At 38.2% G+C, this 14,060-nt stretch overlaps 1 protein-coding gene across 2 annotated transcripts in view; it reads right to left on the bottom strand.

Moving 5' to 3' along the window:
• ahdc1 (AT hook, DNA binding motif, containing 1) overlaps window positions 1–8,993 on the bottom strand; it is a 31,275-nt gene extending 22,282 nt beyond the window's left edge. Inside the window, exons 1-3 of one of the 2 annotated variants that reach the window (XM_051873840.1) lie at window positions 8,538–8,993; window positions 8,203–8,306; window positions 6,144–6,229 (exon numbers count right to left, since the gene is read on the bottom strand). The gene's annotated coding sequence lies outside the window, so the exon portion shown is untranslated. Of the gene's footprint in view, window positions 1–6,143; window positions 6,230–8,202 lie in introns of both variants that reach the window. The other variant, XM_051873839.1, reaches the window with a different exon arrangement.
• Between the last annotated feature and the right edge of the window lie 5,067 nt (window positions 8,994–14,060).

The raw sequence follows: 14,060 nt of genomic DNA, 5'->3' as shown, positions 1-14,060 counted from the left end.
TCTCACACACTAGTGTGCACATATGCAGATATTCCCTTGACTTTTTCATGTGTTCTCTCTCTCTCTCCCTCTCACACAGGGGCTTTATTCAAAAGCATCTGTTTCTTTTTAGCCCGCACAGCTCATTCTCTCGCTCGCTCTCTATCCCTGTTTCCATGGTCTAAATCTCTCCTTCTCATTCAGGATGGGAGTGTGTAGTGCACTCATCCATCTTTCTGCCTGCTGTACACTCCCTCTATCATCATATCCAGAAAATTCCACTCCCTCCTACTCTCTCTCTCTCTCTCCTCCCTTATCGGCCTTCAGTACCTCTGCTCTTCCCCCACTCTCTCACTTTCTTCTGTTTCTTTATCTCTTTCTCGCTCACTCTTTCTCCTTCCTCCCTTATCTCCCCATAGTACCCCTCCTCTTCCCCACCATCTCTCACTTTCTGCTATGTCTCTCTCTCTCTGCACTGTGTAATCTCACTCGCTCTCTCCTCTGTCTCTGGCAGAGGAAGTGTGTGTTCCCCAGGGGGAGCTGGGCTCATTAACTTCCAGCAGACAGAGAGAGAGAGAGAGAGAGAGAGTGAGTGAGTGAGAGAGAGAGAGATAGAACAGGAAAGGGAGAAACAGGGGGAGGGTGAGAGAGTCTGCAACAGTCTGAAGGTGAGGAAAAGACAGGAGATGGAGAGATAGGAAAGAAAAAGAAAGATTAGACAGAAGGAGAAAGGATAGATGGAGAGATAGACATCTGATCAGTCACTCAGGAACACATTCATATCCTGTTTAAATGATTTTTATCATATTTCTATCACACATTGTCATACATTTGTATTAATATTAAAATGGATACTGCAAAATAGTTTATTTACTCCCATCTATCTATCTATCTATCTATCTATCTATCCATCCATCCATCCATCCACCATCATCTATCCATCATCCATCCATCCATCCATCCATCATCTATCTATCCATCCATCATCCACCCATCCATCCATCCATCATCATCTATCTATCCATCCATCCATCCATCCATTCATCCATCCATCCACCCATCATCTATCTACCAATCATCTATCCATCCATCATCCTCCATCCATCCATCTATCTATCATCCACCCATCCATCCAACCACCATCATCTATCTATCCATAATCTATCCATCCATCAATCATCCATCCATCCATCATCCATCCATCCACCATCATCTATCTATCCATCTATCCATCCATCCACCATCATCTATCCATCCATCCATCCATCCATCCACCATCATCTATCTATCCATCTATCCATCCATCCACCATCATCTATCTATCCATCCATCCATCCATCCACCATCATCTATCTATCCATCATCCTCCATCCATCCATCCATCCATCCACCATCATCTATCTATCTATCATCCTCCATCCATCCATCCATCCACCATCATCTATCTATCCATCATTTATCAATCCATCCATCAACTATCTACCAATCATCTACCCATCCATCATCCTCCACCCATCCATCCATCCATCCATCCAACCATCCACCATCATCTATCTATCCATAATCTATCCATTCATCAATCATCCATCCATCCATCCATCCATCATCTATCTATCCATCCATCCATCCATCCATCCACCCATCATCTATCTACCAATCATCTATCCATCCATCATCCTCCATCCATCCATCCATCCATCTATCATCCACCCATCCATCCACCATCATCTATCTATCCATAATCTATCCATCCATCAACCATTCATCCATCATCCATCCATTCATCTATCCATCCATCTATCGATCATCCACCCATCCATCCATCCATCCATCCATCCACCATCATCTATCTATCCATAATCTATCCATCCATCAACCATCCATCCATCCATCCATCCATCTGGTCACCGTGATTTTGCCAAGTAAGATTTTGTTGATCCTGGAACAACATTCCTGTCCAAAAGTATAGTCCTAACCACATCCCTACCTTTAAACCTAACCCTACCCATAACTTACCCCTAAAATCAGAGGGAAACGATAGGTGAATAACACTGATGTCAAAGCACTTAACCCTGGTTGTAAACTCGACATAAACTGTAAACCTGTCCCTCAAATCTGATTGGCTGAAAGATGTTGATCCAGGAACATGTTGTATTTGGTGAAATCATGTTCACCCTATCATTCTGTCTGTCTATCTATCTATCAATCTATCCATCTATCTATCTATCTATCTATCATTTAATTTCAGTGTGCATAATTCAATTAAGGTCAGCAAATTGAGTCTCTAGCGGTACAAGTGTATCCTGGGGGGCAAACAGGTGTTCTGAGTTTGCTGCCTGACACAACAACACCCACAGTCATGTGCGAGAAAGCTGAGGTCACTGATGTACATTCAGCTCTGGGACCAAGATGATTTCATTAAAAGAGCACAATGCCTTAAAATCACGAGAAAGATACAGTGCAGCAAAGTAAATGGGGAAGTGAGTGATCCGACAGGACTGAGGATCTGAGTCAGTTTTCTGCATGATACCAAGGCTTGAACAGATTAATTTGATTCTCAAGAATGTTCTGTCCTCCTCAAGATTCAGCCCACTGCACATTCATAACTTTGAGGCTCTTTGTACCATTGAGCTGAATTTATATTATTATAATGCATTAATAGTAAAACTGCGGCATCTGAAACATGTCCTGTAACTATAAACATGCATACATTTTTTACCCATTAGTGACAATAAATAATTTTTTAAGGAAAAAAATGTAGGAAATGTGAGAATGTTTTGTATCCAAAGTGTCATTAAAGCACAGCCACCAAACATTACTGAATTCACAAAATAAAATTAGGTATCCTAACTACGACAGCAGCCTATGAATATATTTCAGAATATATTTACAAAACAGACCCTGTTCACTCATGCTCAAGTGTGTACTCTTTATGAATAATAATTTAAAATCATTTAAAATTTGGACACATATATTTTATACTCCAGTTGGAATATGCTCCATCCTCCTAAAATCTTAGCTTGAATGACAACTGAAAGATTTTGCTTCCGTGACGCAAGACTTATCACCATATTTCGGATAGCACTGAAGTGACGGGTATGGCTCAAAAAAGACTCCTTGTCTCATCATTATTATGCTTTATACAAAATGTTTAAAATTTCACTAAAATGTAACTGAATAGAATAAAAATCCACAAACACTTTGTGAAACTAAATGTGATTCAAAATTTGGAAATGGAACACAAAGAAGAAATGGACAAAAAAACATAAAGAACAAAGAAAAACATGATTGGCACAGGTCTCGAACATGCTTCATTCACTTTTCCCAATTAAAGCACATTAATGCAGGGCCATAACTACCATACACATTGAGTCCCCCCCAAATAATTAGAAATGGCCAAATTGTCCCCCCTCCAATATTTGATATTATTGATGCTGCTCTGCTGTACTCCATTATGCAGCGCTCTGTTTGTTGTTAGGATGACAAAAAAAGTTTTAAAAGTCACATTTTTAGGCTGGTCTGCCTCTGCGGTCTAACAGCGCTCGTCACTGTCAGAATGAGTGAGCTAGCCAATCAGATCAAAGAAGGCAGGGGCTTATCGTTCACAGAGGACGGGTGTGAATTCCAACACGACACTTTTCGTTTTAGCAGTGAAAGAGTACGTGGCGAGTAATATTTAAAGGAATAGTTCACCCAAAAATGAAAATCACCCCATGATTTACTCACCCTCAAGCCATCCTGGATGTATATGACTATCTTCTTTCAGACGAACAAAATCGGAGATATATTTAAAAATATCCTTAGTCCTCCAAGGTTTATAATGGTTGTGGGACACATTTTGAAGCCAAAAATAATACATCCATCCATAAAAAAAAAGTAATCCATATTCCAGGGGGTTAATAAAGGCCTTCTGAAGGGAAGAGAAGCGATGCGTTTTTGTAAGAAAAATATCCATATTTAAAACTTTATAAATTCAAATAACTAGCTTCCAGCGGACGACCGTACACAGAAGTCGACTTGCGCCAAATGAGTAATCCTCTGACGCGATGTATGACGCAGGATGTAGGATTATCGTAATCTTACACGCCTCTTGTGGTTCAAACAAATAGGGCTGTGAAACAAACTCAAGCTCCTCTTCTCTTATATCGAAATCCTCCGACATTTCTCTTTAAAAATGATAGTTTTAGACTTATAATCCATGACCGGTGATTTGTTTTTAGGGTGACCAGATTTCTCATGGTGGAATACGGGACGAGTGGGCAATATGACCATGATATGAGAAATTTTATTTCATGATATACATATATACATTTATATAACATCTTTAGTTGTTTTATTAACATTAATGACAGACAAATATTTAATTAGGCTACTGTCCCTTTAAGACCGAATCCATGTATGTAATATACTGACACATATCCTGTTTTCACCCACCTGTTTACGTCCACTCAAGCCACAATCGACTGTATTTACGTGAGATACTCCACACGATGGACATTTTGACAACTATGTGTGCATTTGACCATTCAGGCTCAAGTAGAAATGATCATGTGCTGTCTGAGAGAACTGGGATCGTGCGCAAGAAAGAGAGAGAGCATGTGCGAGAGAGAGCAGCGCGATATCCCGCCTTCACTAATCAATAACGAATTGTGATTGGATGGTAATTTTGTTCTATGACAAATTGATTGGGCTGTTCTTGCGTGACAGAACACTACTACTACTACTCATTCTATGATCACCCAGTTGTAACGAAATTTTAGGAAAGATGAAATACGGGACAAAACATGATTTTTTCTTAATAAGTCAGGACACTAAAAATAGAGCTGAAATACGGGACTGTCCCAGGAAAAACGTCACCCTTCATCATTACGTTGTGCGTCAGGTTAAAGGACACTCTTCCGCTGTAAATCGACTTGCGCATTCTGCGTACGGTCGTCTGCCGGAAGCTAGTTATTTGACTTTATAAAGTTTTAAATATGGATATTTTTCTTATAAAAATGCATCGCTTCCCTTCAGAAGGCCTTTATTAACCCACTGGAGTCATATGGATTACTTTTTTTATGGATAGATGCATTATTTTTGTCTTCAAAACGCGGCCCCCCCATTCATAACCGTTATAAACCTTGGAGCACTAAGGATATTTTTTAATATATCTCTGATTGTGTTCGTCTGAAAGAAGATAGTCATATACACCTAGGATGGCTTGAGGATGAGTAAATCATGGGGTGATTTTCATTTTTGGGTGAACTATTCCTTTAATATTTGACGACTGTTTTATGATTGAAATATTCAGTGACCGACAGTAGCCTTATATCCAAAACCAAACATTTTTTGAATGGAAAACATGCTATTATTTGATTAATATGACATGATTCATGTAATTCATAACTGAATGTGACGAGACAAGAAACGTTTTGCGTTTTTGACATATCAGACATACAAATAAGAATGAATATACAGTCAAACCAAAATTTATTCAGACATCTTGAACATTTCATTCATTAATACAGTTTATTCACTATAGATTAAAAAAATGGTAATAAAATATGACAAGATCTCAGAGTTAAACTGTGTCAGATAACACTTAAGCAAAACATGGTCAGGTCAAAGTGTCTGAATAATTTTTGGTTCCAAATTTTTTATCAATTTTACCAATAATCCACTGTATGAAGAATTTTTGAGTATAATATGTCACAGTTTGCTTTATTTTGCTATCCTCACTTACATAAATGAACTATAGTGTCCTGAACCTACTAGTAAAAATATATCAAAAATGTCTGAATAACTTTTGGTTTGACTGTATATATATATATATATTTAAAAATTATTTACAAATAGTTTAAATTGATTACTTAATAGACCTGGGAATTTAATTGTACTGATCTTATTTCGTTTTCATTATTCCCTTAAATCCCTTTTAATTATTTCATTCCTTTTAATAAAAAAAAAAATGACCCAATAACCAAAAAAAAAAAAAAAAAAGGTTAAGACATGGTTACGGCCTTGCATTAATGTGTACAAAAAGGTGTGGCGAATCAGAGCCTTCTTTCATGTACTTATAGAAACAGAAAGTACTTCAACTACATAATTGAAAACAATGAGCATATTTGAACAGGCTGTCCTGAGTGACCTAAATGATGTATGGAATGAAAACCCACACTTACCTTAGACATTGATTCTCTCAATCATTTCTCATCTCACTCTCAAACTGCATGTTTCCATGGCAATCTTTAGCCAGGCAGTTTGTTACCTGAAAGAAAGAAAGGGAGAGTCGAGAGAAGCGAGAGAGAGAGAACGACATACGTCAGGACAAAATCAACGCATACAAATGCATATGCAACATACTGTATCAGCTGATCTAAATAAACTCTATGGCAAACTGCTGTATTTTTCTTTTTAGGTGTCTTGTAGTAACATAAATCGTTCATTCAAAACCATTCAAAGCTCTTAATGGGTGAGTTTTAAACTAGCAAACGCAAGGATCATTTTCCGCGGCAGGTTGTGTTTGTGTTGTGCTCTCACAGCATGCATGAGCTGTTGTTTATGTGATGTGTATGTGTTTCTCAGTACCACTCTCCCTTGTTTTTCTCCCCTCCCTTTCTTTAATAATTGAGCTGGCTCTGTCTCTTGTTAGAGTCGGCTCGTTACTGAGAGACACAGAAACCAGTCAGGTATACAGAACCCTAGTTACTCGCTCTCGCCTCCCCTCGCACCAACTCCATCCTCGCTCGCAAGTTCTCTGTGTGTCTTCGTGTCTCACACACATACTGATGCGGATAAACTTAGCAGCCTGAAACAGAATGCCTCCCCCTTCCTCCCTAGACTGAGGAACTAGGGGTCAGAGGTGAAAATCTCTCCAAAAAAAAAAACTAGCTACAGCCAGCCAGCAGGGAATGAAAAAGTGGATGATGGAAGAGAGTGAAGCCGTGTTTTCCTGCTAAGTATGTGCAGTGTGAGATATACTAGCTGTGGCCAAGGTCAGCTATGTCTCTCAGCTCTGCCAATCAGAGGTTTCCAGCTGTTGTGGGAAACCAAGCTTCCTTTACAGAATAAAAGTTGCCATGGAGACCAGCGCTATAAGACTCTCTGACAGGTGGACACATGCACAGACAGTCCCCCACTCCCTATTCAACCTAGCGTTTGCCTAACGTTCACAAAGAGATTTGCGAACTCTATATGAACATATACATATAGAAACTATATGTACTAATCCATTCCATTGTTAGTAGAAATATCCGCGTTTCCGTAATGCCACCATGTGCGTGTTTTGGGCAGAGCAACTCGCGTGTTTTGTTACGTTCCTGGCGTGTGCCATGAATAATCGCGCCTGTCACAACATAAACATCCTCGCGCCACCGTCGCGCGCACAGCGCGAGCCGAAAGACTTGCGCCAACGCGCCACTGCATTGCTCATCATTTCCCAGACAAACAGCAGAGGAGATTAGTTTAATAATAATAAATAAATAACTACTTAATTGGCATGTCATGCCAATGCTGCGTAAATAGATTTTTTTTTTTTTTTTTTAAATACTGTATATTGAAATCATGACTGCCTTTTCATTTTATTATGACATTTTTTTATTTTGTACTTATGCTTTGGCATCTTTAATATTGTATGTAAAACAAGCATTCCAATAAAGCACTTCGTAATTAAAAATTGAGAGACACAGAGAGGCTGAATAATTAGCCAGACTAATCAAAAGTGCAGTCATTGGCGAGCTCCAGGCAGGCGCGCGCGGCTGCTGTCGTCTCCCCATAATAATCACCCAACGCATCAGACGCTCATACATGCTGTCAGTCAACAGCCACTTATGATCACTCATCAGTATTCCATAGCACATTTATGTTTGCCCTGTGTTATAGCGACACATGCACGTTTCCCAAATCAAAACGGTCAATTATCTTTCATTTATATTAATAGTTTAATATAAAAAACATATATTGTCCACACAATTGTATTGCACATATAAAGAAATGTTTAATATTGGCAATCTACAGCTGTCTGATCGATGTAGGTGAGTGTAATCTATGTATATATGGAGTGTGCGCGCGCGCTCGTGTGTGTGTGTGTGAATGCGAGTGACCTATCGCGAGCTCAATGAATGGCAGCGATGAGGTTAATAAAAATTCCTTCAATAGAAAACACAAACCCTCGTGAAATGCGGCGCGGCGCAGGGGAAGACTATGCAAATTTTGGCTGTGAAGCCAGACGCGCGCACTCACCGGGAGGCGACGAGCTCCGCTGCTGCAGCTGTGGTGCTGCGCTCCTCACGCGCTCATCAGGCGTCTCGCGACTGGATCACAGAACGTTCGGTGACATGCAACATCTTAAAAGCAGAAGAAAAAAAAAAACTATGTATGAATGTCGGGGTTTTTGGTCATCTCGGTCCTCTTCTGTCATGCGACGCCAAACAGTCTGTTCAGCATCTGGTTTAAAAAAAAAAAAAAAAAGAAAGAAAAAGAAAACAGAAATAAAAACGCAGGGAGAACAAGAGAAAACTCGCGTGTTTTTGTCACCGCGTCGGATAAAAAAAACTCAAATTGTAGTAAGAGAGTACCGCAGTTTGTCACAGGAGCGCCCCGGGAGTGCAGCGAGCGCGAGAAATTGGAATGAGCGCCGTTCTGCGCCGTTTCTCGCCCTCTGCAAACCAACTCGGAGGAATCTAGTCAGAGAGGGCTGTAGACGTGCCTTGTCGATGGGGGCATCCGGGCCTCCGTAGATTCTTGTGTCTAGATTTTTTCTCCTCCTCTGGAGGACTCTGGGAACTGAAGTTCTGCTCGTCGTGACTTCATTCATTCTCTCTCTCTCTCTCTCTGTGTGTGTGTGTGTGTGTGTGTGTATGGGTTGCATCAAATACTCAGACAGTGCGACGGGGCTCTGAAGAAATGCAATTAGATCTGCCTACGTGACACAAAGGCATTCCTGTGATCTATATGCAGATTTCATGTAGGTGCACAGAAGTGATCTTTTCCCCCAAATGAGACATGACATTAACTTAGCACATATGTGTGGTCAAAGTGAGTTTGCATTATGCATACTGCTTTGAATGCTTAAAAGGATATAGTTCACCTAAAAATGAACATTCTGCCATAATTCATGACGTAGCAAAACCTGTATTGCTAAAAATGCTGGGTAAAAAAACAACAAGTTGGGTTGAAAATGGGCAAACCCAGCAGTTAGGTTAAATGTTTACCCAACCTGCTGGGTAGTTTTATTTAACTCAACTGTATTGCTTGCTTAAAATGAACCTAAAGTATGTTGGAAATTAACGTATTAATATGTTTTATAAATGAACATTTATTAATAAGTTTAATAAGTAATAATTAAACAATAAACAATGATTAAATTGCACCTTTTGATTATTATTGTTGCCTCTAGTAATTATGTGTCTGATTTTTTAATTTTCAACCTATTTTGGGTTCATTTTAAGCCAGACATACAGTAATTTTTAACCAATAATTGAGTTATATAAAACTGCCCAGCACTGCCACAACCTAATCACTGGGTTTGTCCATTTTTAACCCAACTTGGGTTGTTTTTAACACAGCATTTTTTAGAGTGTATGAGGGTCAGTGACATGACGGGTCATTTTTTTTGTCCAAAGGCCTTAATAATAATAAAAAACAAAGATATGACATCCAAAGTATGTAAGGTAGTACAACTAGATCTCTTTTATTGAATCCAAAAGGTTTTAATTATATTTTGCTACATATAAAGCTTTTTTTGTGTTTAAGTGTTTAGTTTTTGAAGTGTTCGGTTTAACCGTCCAAAGGCCAATACAGTCATTTCATTTGTGATTAAAATATCTTAAAATGTAATAAATGTATATATTTTTTATTCTTTTTTAATTTTATAACATCATATATCAACATAGTGCAAAATGGTGTTAAAATTATGTGTAGAAGTCGTTGCTTTGTTATGAGAAAGAATGTCCGGAAAAATGAATTTCATTGATGTCATTTGAAGTAACCAATATAAAGGGATCATTTTGGATCAAGTCATGCGGTCGATATCATGTGACAGGATGTGACATCATTCAGACACCTGCAAAGGACCACATGGTCATGAAGCAAAGTAACTAACTCTCTTTTAACTATTTGAAAAATTCATGTTTTCACTTGATCATACACATGTCCCGAAACATCAGGTCATTCGGTACAACCGCTATAAAACATGGAATATGTTGTAATATTTTAAAAACATGTACTAAATATAAAGATTTTGATTGTCCTTTTGCTAGCTAGCTAGATATCAGCCTGTTAGCATTGTTTGAAAATATTAAATATTATAAAACTGAAATTTTGGTTAAACCAAATGACTTTTTTGGTGACAAATTTTGTCCATCTTGTAAAAAAATGACAAAAGCAGTGTTAATTGATTATAAAAACCACATAATCTAATTGTTAACACTTAATTAAACTTCAAAATTAATTATATCTCCATTATGTTGTTTTTTTACACTTTTAAAAACCTTATTCGTCAGTGACCCATGAAAACAAAAGAAGATATTTTGTAAGGACCAAAATAGGAATATTCATGTTTGTTAATAGTGACAGAATTTTCATTTTTGCGTGAACTATCCCTTTAAGAAACTGCATCCATTCACTCACTCTGGAAGCTTATGATAGTCAGTATAAAGGGATAGAAACTGTGAACATTTAGCCTATGATTCAAACAAGTCGTTCTATAGAGACTTAAAAACTGAGGAAGTCTTAAAGGGATAGTTCACCCAAAAATGAATCACAACAACCTCATGTTGTTTCAAAGCTGTATGGCTTTCTTTCTTCCACAGAACACCAGCGGAGAAGTCAAAATGACAGACTGATTCACTCTCACAGTAAAGGTGCAATGAAAGTGAACAATGACTGAGGCTGCTGTCTCTAACATCTTCTTTTGTGATCCACAGAAGTAAGTAAGTTACAGGTTTGGAAAAACACGAGGTGATTCATCTATCTCTTTAAAAACTGAACAATGTCCTATAATGACTATAACGTCCTTGATATGAACTGTGGGCTGTGAATAATATATTGGCTGAATCTGTTAGAGATCGCAGACATTGTCAAAGATCACAATCCAATAGTTTCTCTGCTCTCCAGTAATCAAATTTTCCTCTAAATTTTCTTCCATGGTCCAAGCTCTTTCAGCATTCCCTTTACAATTGGACTTGGAGAAATGTATAGCTATATTATTTGTCTGTTATAATACAGGCTGCTCTAACATCGCACTGTGTGACTAATCGCAGTTTTATTTGATTGCATTGATGCAGTTGTGCCGGTCCTACAGAGAGCTTCTTTGTTGTTCTGATTATAGCATTATACTGACTCACACACAATTATATTTTGATACACAGATTAGGCTAAATGAGCTTTATATTATGTAGAAAAAGTAAAAAAATATTAATCTTTGTACTTTACCATAAAATGGGGGCAAAGTCTAAATGCATCTGTGTGCAAATAAAAATAAAAAATTCTCACAAAAAAAAGGAGAAAAGTAAATAAATTCTGGAAGAAGTGTTTACTTAACAGATAAAGAATAAAAACAGCCTAAAATCTAAAACCGCAGATTGCAAAAACAAATTCTGCCCAAGAGAAAGTCAACCTACATTAATCTGCATATCTGAAGCTCCTTCACCAATATTCCTTTTGTTGTTACATCTGATTTTTATAAACAGGGACAAATGCTGAAACGTGCTAGTAATTTATCATCAACACACACACATCCCCAGGCCTGCAGAGAAACACTCAGCCCTGCTGCAGCAAAATGTAGATGCAACAAGCTGTTTAATTTATAAATGTAAAAATCAAATCTGCAGCAAGAACAAAGTGCCAGCTCAGTGCAGGTACGGAATGTACCATCATGACTACAAACCCCAGCAGGATAATTAATAAACCAATACAGCATACTAAAAACCCTGCACTCCTCCCAGTCTTCACATTATGGTTCTTCTGCCATCTTGTGGACAGCAAATGAATGCAGTTGCGAACAACTGAGTTTATGAAATAGAGCTGCACGATTCACATGTAATTTACTTGAGGTTCTGACAAAATGTTAATTGCAGCAGTCTATTTAAAAATATTTAATTAATTTAAATTATTTTTTAAAAGTTTGAAAGAATGCTTCAAAGACTTAATCATTAAAGGGGACCTATAATATAGGGTGACCAGACGTCCCCATTTTCCGGGGACCGGTTTTTGGTACTCCGTCCCCGGAACTGTCCCCGGAAATGTCCCCGTTTTACAGCTCGTTCAAAATAACTCGCGAATACATTGCAAAAAAACCCGACCAACATACAGCAGCCTGTTGGTTATCGTGTAGTGATTATATTCACCAACAGAGGGGGCTGTGCAGCTACACTGCTACACACTTTGGATCTCCTTATCAAACGGCTAAACTGCTGAAATCACGTGACTTTGGCGCGCCGAATCACTGATTCGATTCGTAAAGCTCCGAAGCAGTGTTTTGAAATCGGCCCATCACTATATTGTTGAAAAATCGTTATTTTGTTTTTTTGGCGCACAAACAGTATTCTCGTTGCTTTATAATATTAAGGTAGAACTCACATGAACTGTTTTAAATATGTTTTTAGTACCTTCATGGATCTTGAGATTTTCAAAGGCATTGCTGTCTATAGAGGCTTCACTGAGCCATCGGATTTAATCAAAATATCTTAATAGAGTACCTCAGGGATGACGTGTTTTTGTAGGCCAACCTGGAAGTTAGCGGCGCACGGGTTCCCTCGATCGAAAGCCAATGCATTTTTCCCATAGACTTGGAAAATCGCAAAAAATAAGCTCTGTGTTTAACAAAGGGTTATGACACTTACACGTTTTGTCTATCAAGATAATCTTTACAAGTTAACACAACATTTATACATTTTGAAGCCTAAATAAAGTCGTCAGATATAAAAAGCTAACAGTAGGCTATAAACGGACTAAAGCACACCATGGTCGCGGATCAACGTGACCACCACCAAGCTTCCTCAAACTTTATTTAGAAAACAATTTTATTTAAAAACATGCTCGCTGATTATGATCTGCGCTGTGTATGAATACTTATCCACTTTTTCATGAGAAATGCTGTCCGAATGTCCTGTTTGTCATGATGACGTCTAAAGTCCCCGCCAAAGGAAGTAGTCCCTTTTAGCAATTTGTTAGCAACCGCCATTTTTAAGACACAATAAAGGTTTAAAAAATCACGAGCGGGTTATAACTGGTGTGTTTTATGTCATAGATCAAAACGTGAAAATATTTAGAGGCTTTGTTAACCACAGACCTTATTTCATGCGATTTAGCAAAAACCCATTCAAAAAACCCATAGACTTTAGGGCGATGGAACCGGAAGTCCTAAAATGCTAACTCGCTTCCGGGTTTTGCCTACAAAAACACGTCATCCCTGAGGTACTCTATTTGTGTTCTGAAGATGAACGAAGGTCTTACGGGTGTAGAACGACATGAGGGTTAGTAATAAATGACATTATTTTCATTTTTGGGTGAACTAACCCTTTAAGACTTCACTTGTTACATTATGAATCAGCGTTTTTTTAAAAGAAACTCTTGAATGGATGATTCAATGACAAATCCATTCAGTCACATGTCACCACCTACTGGTGTAATGATAGAAATGATACAATCTTTATTTGAAGCGTCAATTTACTTTCAAAAGGTGATTTACCGTAGACATCAGTGCTTATCAGAACTATAATCTTTTATCCCAGTAATTCTGTGAACATTTGAATTGTTTCATACTACCTACTGTATAGGGTGAATTCAGGTTGATTGGGACACTTATTTCCAGTCAAATCTCAATGGCAAAAAGTGTCCCAATCAACCTGAATTCACCCCTACATGACAACTGCTCTCTCTGGGTCGGCACCAACGCAGATTTGAATGTTCGCTGTGATCGTACTTGTCAAATGTTTAATATGGTAAAAGGCTTCTGAGCTGGCAGATAAGTATAAAAAAAGACATTTAATGCTGCTCAGAGGTGGCATACATGCATTTACACTTATTTCAACTGTATACTTTGATACTAGGGGCTGAGGTGGGTCAGAGCAGGCATAATTTGGTCTGGCTTTTATGCG

Source organism: Ctenopharyngodon idella, chromosome 19 (assembly GCF_019924925.1).
Source record: "Ctenopharyngodon idella isolate HZGC_01 chromosome 19, HZGC01, whole genome shotgun sequence".
Classification (NCBI taxonomy): Eukaryota; Metazoa; Chordata; class Actinopteri; order Cypriniformes; family Xenocyprididae; genus Ctenopharyngodon; species Ctenopharyngodon idella.
The sequence above is the reverse complement of the archived record's forward strand: the minus strand, read 5'-3'. Positions and strand labels throughout refer to the sequence as shown.